The sequence below is a fragment of the Otolemur garnettii genome, unplaced genomic scaffold (assembly GCF_000181295.1).
Source record: "Otolemur garnettii isolate 467f Iridium unplaced genomic scaffold, OtoGar3 scaffold00051, whole genome shotgun sequence".
Taxonomy (NCBI): domain Eukaryota; kingdom Metazoa; phylum Chordata; class Mammalia; order Primates; family Galagidae; genus Otolemur; species Otolemur garnettii.
In genome coordinates, this window is record NW_003852446.1 from 2103768 (window position 1) to 2112890 (window position 9123).

Here is a 9123-nt window from a genome sequence, read left to right on the forward strand (position 1 = left end):
CCAGAGCACCCTACCAAGAGCAACAAACTAAGACTCTGTCAAAAAAAAAAAAAAGAGAGAGAGAAAGAGATGGGTAGAATGAAATTGTAGAAGAAGGTCCTTTATCACTGGGATCATTACAACTGAAGAAATACTTCCTATATATATATATGTCAACAGGGTTTTCTTTTTAAAATTAGTTTGTATATGATAAGGGGAATAATGAAAACAAAAAAAGGAATGCTTTGGGACACTTAGTTCCACTATTAACAAGGTAGTGAAATAAGCAAATGATTCAACAATAATGTAACCAAGAAGCCAGAACTCTGAAAGTAAATAAATATTCAAAACCTTCCTATGACACCTTATATGATGAACACCTTCCTATGGAAGGTTGTCTTATTTGCATAAAAATATGCATTTGTATATGAAATAGGATACATCAAGACAGCCAATTTATTCATTTAAATAAAATAACAACCTGAGATGCCTTAAGCCAATATTTGAAAACACATCAAAGCTTCAGAGTTAATACAGAGGACTCCAAGGAAAGAATTAAAAGCCTCAGGGAAAGTCGTGCTGCCAAAACTAGAACGATAATGAGCTGAAGTTTCAAATTTTGTCCTTGCATTAGTTAATGCATTTAGGCAGAAACATTGCTTAGAGAAATTTATTTCGGGGCTGCTAACAGCCAAATGTCTTTCTCTTTCAGCCTCTGCACAATTACAAAAGTCCCAAGTCCCTCAAGTGCCCTACTTTAGGTGGAATAACCTTAGCCTTCTCTGCGTAGGATCTTTATTTCTCTGCTTGCTTGGCAGTTAGAAGTGGTCACGTCCACCTTGAAAAGCTGGTGCATCAGATCATTTCTGCTTCAGCAGCTGAGAGTCCCTCAGCACACTGGTAGAGATTCAGGGAGCTGGATAATTATTCTCTATTCTAAAAGCAACCATTTGTTGGATATTTTTAATAAGAAACAGGTGTGGATCTCAGCTAGCAAATTTAACGATGTAAGAAAGGCCATATTTCTTTATTGTCTTTAAGTCACCCTAAATTGGACACTAAGCCCTAACTCCTCTTGGCTTGCAGGAAATCCAGTCTTAATCATTTATGCCCACTTCCCCTCCTTTACTCTAAGGCTGTAAAATACACCAATACCAAACCAGTAATCAGCCATTGGTCTAAAGTGTGTAGAGCTGAGAAGTCCAGTAAGTCATAAGTTATAATTACTTCCTGCCTCCAGAGATACATACATTCATCAGGAAACAAACAGAAGCCATAAAAATCCCCCTTTGCTATCAATGGCAGTGCTATGGTCTTGTTCTAACCCAGGTGATACGGCTCAAACTTTTACTTACCCTGACTCCACATTTTTACCTAGAAAAATATCCATGTTTCTAGGCCCTTGTTGCTATGACAAGGGATATAGACACCCCTAGGCTAGGACCATGGGAGTAGAAGCAAAACAATGTAAACTTGACAGAGACAAGGAACCAGCCAGGCCATTCGACAGCCCAGAAGTTTAGTCAAAGTCTATGGAGGGATCTTGGTCTGGTTGAGCAATCCAGTGGTGAGTGCCACAGGACTTGAAAGAGTCCACTGGATGGAGCAGTTAAGGAGGTCAATGGTCACACTGACAAAATTCAGAGGAGTGACAGGAAAGGAAATCTGATTGAAATGGGCTTAAGACTTAAGAGATGGATTCAACAAGTTTAGTCTTTTCTTTTGAAAATGTGATAGCTAGAGGTGATTTAGAGGTGTGGCAAGGCTTGCTATAGCTGGTTTTGGGGGGTAAATAATAACTTGATAACCATTAATGGCTATAGGGAAGGAGCTGGATTGAACATATAAGAAAAAGAAATATCAGAGGAAGCTGTATCTTTATTCTAGTGAAGATAGGAGAGAAGAGACATAAAAGCACAGAGAAAAGGGCTGGTTTGTACAAAGAGATGGGAAAGGGATGTCATCTTATGAACACAGGAAAGGTAGTGAGGAAGGGGGCCAACTTAGATAAATTTGAGGTCATGGAGTTGTGGGAGTTCAAACCTCAGGGAGTCATTTTTTTCTGTGTAGCATAACAGGAGGTTACATATCAAGACTTTAGGTAAGCATTGAGTTTGGGGCAACAGACAGAGACTTTAGTTTCATTTACTTTTTCTGGTTTGGAATACAAATATATAGTAACCTCACTAAATCTACTATCTTTTTAGGATTTTTCTAAATATTCTAGGTTCATAGTCTACATTCAAGTAATGGCAGTTTACTTTTCTTTCTTTATACATGTAAAAGTTGTGCCTCTTATTTCTTTTACTTGCCTTATATGGCACTGGTTGCAGCTGGGACTACACTATTTGGCAAGGGATTCCCACACCAAACAGAGGCTATAAATCAGGCTCTACACCTTATATGGGGCAACCTGGAAAAACTACTGAAACACCACATTAATCTAGTGCAGTTAGAACTTTGGATTTTCTAGTTATTTTAACTCAATATATAATATGTTAAAATATATATAGCTTTCTGACACTCAAATATTAGCATACATACCCTTTAAAAATAAAATAACCAGAAGCAGTAGCACACAGGTTCGAGACCGGCCTGAGCCAGAGACCTAACCTCCAAAAATAGCCAGGCATTGTGGTGGGCACCTGTAGTCTCAGCTACTCGGGAGACTGAGGTAGGAGAATCACATAAAGCCCAGGAGGTTGAGGTTGCTATGAGCTATGATGCCATGGCACCCTACCAAGGGTGACAAAGTGAGACTCTGTCTCAAAATAAAAATAACAATAACACAGGGCGTTTCCTGTGGCTCAAAGGAGCAGGGCACCAGCCCCATATGCCAGAGGTGGCAGGTTCAAACCCAGCCCCGGCCAAAAACGGAAGAAAAAATAAAATTAAAATACATACATAATAAAAATAACATGAACTATTGCTGAGCAGTTTTTATTGATATATAGGACAATTCTCAAACTATTGTTTCTCCCAGAAAAAAATTTTAGAGTGACTTTCATTTGTTCTTCATCTACAATAAATATGCAAAATAGCATTTCAGAAATGGGAGTTCTGAGTCAGGACCAGTGGCTCATGCCTATTATCCTAGCACTCTGGAAGAATGAGGCGGGCAGAATGCTTGAGGTCAAGAGTGAGACCAGTCTGAGCAAGAGCAAGACCCCATCTCTACTAAAAACAGAAAATATAGCCAGGCATTGTGGTGTACACCAGTTCTCCCAACTACTCAGGAGGCTGAGGCAGGAGGCTCACTTGAGCCCAGGAGTTTGAAGTTGCTGTGAGCTAGAGTAATAACATGGCACTATAGCCTGGGCAAAGGAGTCTGAGACTCCATCTCAAAAAAAAAAAAAGAAATGGAGTTCCTTGGTTCAACCACAGCCCAGACATGTATTAAGCTTCTGAAACTGAATTCATGTACATAGCACAGGGATAGAGAAAGCTAAATAGCCTCTGGCCCCAGGAACACAAGTAGTAATGAGTTAAGTATAAATACTGGTGACTAAAATTAGCAAACATCCTCTTATGGTCCAGGGGTCCTCAAACTATGGCCCGCAGGCCACATGCAGCCCGCTGAGGACATTTATCCGGCCTGCCGGGTGTTTTTGCCACAGCTACCTGTCCTGCTTAGCAGCAGACTCATCCTAGACCCACAGTCCAGCCCTCCAAAGGTCTGAGGGACAGTGAACTGGCCCCCTATTTAAAAAGTTTGAGGACCCATTGAGCTACAAATCCATTTCCTACAATGTCCTTATTCCCATCCATATACAGGGTAGCCATAAAGTTTGTGCGCCATTTAAAGGTTTTATATATATGTATATATATTTACACATATATATGCATGTATATGTGCATATATATACACATGTGCATATATATATATATATATATATATATGCAGAATTTGGGGATCATTTTTACTACCTTTGCATAAGATTTGACATTTCCTGTTCTTCAAGGACTACACTCAGATAAAACAGTAACAAACTCAAATGATGTTCCAACACTTAGGATTCTGTCTCTAGGTATAGTAACAGTATATTTCAACAGCTATTTGCTATTAGGTATTACATGGCAGGCATAATGTTAAAGACTTCCTACCTCATTTAATCCTCACATGGCCTTGTGATTAGATGTTGTTCCCTTTAAATGGTGAGTAAAGAGATCAGAAAGATGAATTAACTTGCCTAATTTCCATGCGGCCTCAGCCTTGTTCAATTCTTTTTTTTTTTTTTGGTAGAGACTGAGTCTCACTTTTTTGCCCTTGGTAGAGTGCCATGGCGTCACACAGCTCACAACAACCTCCAAATCCTGGGCTTAGGCGATTCTCTTGCCTCAGCCTCACGAGTAGCTGGGACCACAGACACCTGCCACAACACATGGCTATTTTTGTTGTTGTTGCAATTTGGCCAGGGCCAGGTTTGAAGCTGTCACCCTCTATATATGGGGCGGGCACCCTACCCACTGAGCCACAGCCACCACCCAGCTTTGTTCAATTTTTAACTATTCTGCTGTGTTGGCCTGTGCCCTGCCTCTATTCAGACACCTCATACCAATACCAGAAGAAACAGATGCTCAACAAAGACTGAAATTGGTCTTCACCGGTGTACTAGAAGAAATGTTCAATCTTAGTCTCAAAGTAAAGATTTCCTTGCAAATAAAAGCTCTCCTTCAATCACAAATACTCAGTGAATATCTGTCTATGCCAGACCTTTTCTGATTATTAAATTAAGATTAAAGTGGATGGGGCCAGGCGCAATGGCTCATGCCTATAATCTTAGCACCCTCGGAGTCTGAGGTGGGTGTACTGCTTGAATTCAAGACTTCTAGACCTGACTGAGCAAAGAGAGAGACCCTGTCTCTACTAAAAATAGAAAAACTGAAGCCAAGAGGATTGTTTGAACCCAAGTTGGAGGTTGAAGTGAGCTATGATTCCATGATACTCTATCCAGGGTGACAGTTTGAGACTATGTCGGGGCAGGGTGGGGGGATTAAAGTGGATGCTACTCACTGGATAACTTACTACTATATTAAAGGGGATGAAAAGGAGGAAAATTGTAATTTGGAATATTCTCCTCAAGTATATTGCAGAGAACTCAGCTTAAATCTAAATTTGGTTCACCGCTGAAATCAGGTGTATTTAGACCCTTAGGAGGTGGAATAGGGGGTCCTTGGGGTTTTATAGAAATGTACCTTTAAGGAAATTAATTCTAAGGAAAGAGATTCATACAGAACGATTAGGCCAGAGGTCCTCAAACTTTTTAAACTGGGGGCCAGTTCACTGTCCCTCAGACCATTGTAGGGCTGGACTGCGGGCCCCAGGACAAGTGGTCTGCTAAGCAGGACAGGCAGCGGCAGCAAAAACACCCAGCAGGTGGGATAACTGTCCTAGGCAGGCCACATGTAGTTTGAGGACGCCTGGATTAGGCACTAGGACAGTGGGTAAGATCAGAGAAAGAGGTGAGTCTTCACATCATCAAGATTTCTGATACAGTCCTACAAGCAAAGAGCTGAAGTGAAGAAGCAAGCAAAACCCAGAAGAGCTGAAATGCCAGGTATCGGTGGAGGCAGTTCCATTTATGGACAAAAGGACCACTGCCATGGCTCCTGCAGCAAATGTAGACTGTGCTTTCCTGGCAAGTATTAATGCCCCCAGTATGGGACTTCGGCAGCTTCAAGTCAAATATCACTTCTGCCCTTATTTTGGAAACTACCAATAGTGTACCAGCTGCCACAGCATTAGCAATATGAAAAGACTTTCCCACACAGATCTGGAACAGGATAGGAGATAAACATGAGTGCCCTGGCATGGCCAAGGGAGCTAGTTCATCAAGTTTCATGAGATATCACCCTAAGACTCTCAAGGCCACTTGGAAGGAATTAGAGAAACCAGAGTTCCATCAGAGTGCTGGACATGGAGGCTGAGCCTGGGAACATGAATGCATGCTCATTTTCTGCCAAATTATATTAAGTAAATTTGTCATTTTGCAGTATGGGGAGATGGATAAAGTCTTACTTTATGTGCAAAATGTGAAATAATTTTTAACTTTTAAAATAATTCCCAAATCTCGCAATTCCAAAGCTGCATGACCAAGTGAAATTCATATAGAGTTTATCCAGTAGGGGCACACAGTATAATCATGTCAGCTGTTAAACAGAAATAATGCTTCTATTAGAATATTAACCTCGGCTCGGTGCCTATGGCTCAAGTGGCTAAGGCGCCAGCCACATACACCTAAGGTGGCAGGTTCGAATCCAGCCCGGGCCAGCCAAACAGCAATGATGGCTACAACCAAAAAATAGCCAGGTGTTGTGGCGGGCGCCTGTGGTCCCAGCTACTTGGGAGGCTGAGGCAGGAGACTCGCTTGAGCCCAGGAGTTGGAGGTTGCTGTGAGCTTTGATGCCACGGGCACTCTACCCAGGGGGACAGCTTGAGGCTCTGTCTCGAAAAAAAAAAAAAAAAAAAAAGCATATTAACCTCAATTGTCTGGATTTTTAATTACACAAAGTTTATGAGCTTTTCTGCTGGCATTTTAGCCTATTCAACCTCCAGGATGGTGTGGTGGGGATGATTGGGTTATATAAACAGCAGAGACAAAGAGGCGAATGAGTGAGTCAGAGATAGCCATTCTAATCAATTAGAAAAGTGCCTTTTCCTTTCATTCTAATAAATTAATACCTCATTTCTTACAACATGGCATTTTCTCAGAAGAATCCTGAAAATGAATTAAGTAGAGTTACATTTATAAGCTAGCTCCAGCAGAGATTTATCACCTAAGTAACCATTATACTGACGTGGCTGTAATATTTTTATTCTTCAATTCCTCAATGATTGTGCCAATGCATTTTTCATCTCCTCATGGGCTTAATTCTGTCCACCCACTTAGAAGTCACCCCTGACTATAGGCAGTTCATAAGTCTTTTGTAAAGACAGTCTTCTGAAATGAAGAGATTATTTATGCTATAATAGATTTTTGTTTTTATTTTTTATGGCCAAAGTAAATATAGTCGTTGAGATAAAGCAGTCTCTCTTATAGCAAGCTCTGTTTTTCAAAAAAGGCTAGGGAATTATTTTAGTTCCCACGGAACATAGCGAGATAGACCTGCACTGTCCAATATGGTAGGCTAGTGCCTTCATTATTTCCTTCTCTACCATTATATATACGGCACACTGGGCTAGGTAAGTCATTATTTTTCCATCTGTGAAGGGAACTCCAGAATGTTCAGGAATATTCTCAGAAATTGTATATCTATCCTGGCTGTGACTCTGAACTGCCTTCAGACTTCTGCCCCCGCGGATCATACCATCTTCTCCTAGTTCCCTCCATTCCTAGTTTCAGCCCCCTAAGAACTCAAGTTTCCAGGCTCATAAAAAATTCTTTCACATGAAAAAAAAAACTGTTTTTCATGGACACACACTCGTCCTTAATGAGACAGACTTCTTTAAGAGGGAATTTAGTTCTAAACTTAGATCCCTATGTTTTTACCTCTCAGAAGAGGTAGCTCTGGGTTTTTCATTTGCATAAGCAAACGGTCCATTCAAATGTTTTCCCAAAGAAAAATAGTCTTATCCCAAGATCAATTCTTCACCCCACTTCTTGCCAAGCCAGCTAAGATCTTTTTTTTTTCTTTCAATTGAGAAAGTGTCTTCATTATGTCTTGCTCAGTAGACTGCCATTGCCTTGCAGCTCCAGCAACCTCCAACTGTTGGGCTTAACTGATTCTCTTGCCTCAGCCTCCCAAGTGGCTATTTTTTTTGTTGTAGTTGTCACTGTTGTTTAGCAGGCCGAAGCTGAGTTGAAACCTGCCAGCCCTAGTATATGTGGCCAGTGCCCCAACCACTGAGCTACAGGCGCCAAGCCTCAGATCTTCTTTGCTATGTAGCAGGGGTCCTCAAAAACAGGGGGCCAGTTCACTGTCCCTCAGACCACTGGAGAGCCGGACTGCAGGCCCCGGGACGAGTCAGCTGCTAAGCAGGACAGGCAGTGGCGGCAAAAACACCCAGAGCGGGCTCGGCGCCTGTGGCTCAAGTGGCTAAGGCGCCAGCCACATACACCTAAGGTGGCGGGTTCGGATCCAGCCCGGACCCACCAAACAACGACGGCTGCAACCAAAAAATACCCAGGCGTTGTGACGAGCATTGTGACGGGCACCTGTGGACCCAGCTACTTGGGAGGCGGAGGCTGGAGACTCGCTTGAACCCAGGAGTTGGAAGTTGCTGTGAGCTATGATGCCATAGCACCCTACCCAGGGGGATAGCTTGAGGCTCTGTCTCAAAAAAAAAAGCCACCCAGTGGGCCGGATAAATGTCCTAGGCGGGCTGCATGTGGCCCGTGGGCCATAGTTTGAGGACGCCTGCTATGTATACTTGACAAGACCCCACTAGGCAGGGTCTGAATACAGAGACACACCTTCCAAGACCTGTTTGTTTATCATGAGTTCTTCACTGGGATTTGTTCATTTCAAGCCTTTTTGCTTACTTAAATAGCATTTAACCTCAAACTCTGCTCTGAAACATCTATGTGTTTTGGAGTAGCTGGGTTTGAACAATTAGTTTTGATTAAATACCCATGCATGGGCAGCACCTGTGGTTCTATGGGTAAGATGCTGGCCCCATCTACCTAGTGTGGCGGGTTCAAACACATCCCCAGCAAAACTGCAATAAAAAATAGCCAGGTATTGTAGTGGGGGCCTATAGTCCCAGCTACTCGGGAGGCTGAGGTAAGAGACTCACCTAAGCCCAAGTGCTGGAGGTTGCTATGAGCTCTGATGCCACAGCACGCCACTAAGGACAACAGAGTGAGACTCTGTCTCTAAATAAATAAATAAATACCCATACATTAGCCCCTTCTGTGGACCAAGCATTGTGCTAGGTCAGAGGGATGTTGGGGACCTTGGGACAGACTTTGACCCTACCTCCTGCCAATGAGTACTTCTACCAAAGTGATACACCTGGGATAGGGTGGCTGTCGAGGGAGGCAGTAACTTCTACTCCACTCCAGAATACCCCTCAATTATTATCTTAGCAGAGGAAGGGAGAGAAATATTTCCAGACAGTTATAAGAAGAGGACCAGGTAGCAACAGCCTTCAATGATAACATTTTTTTTAATTTCTATAGCGCATTGTAATGAAAACACTTT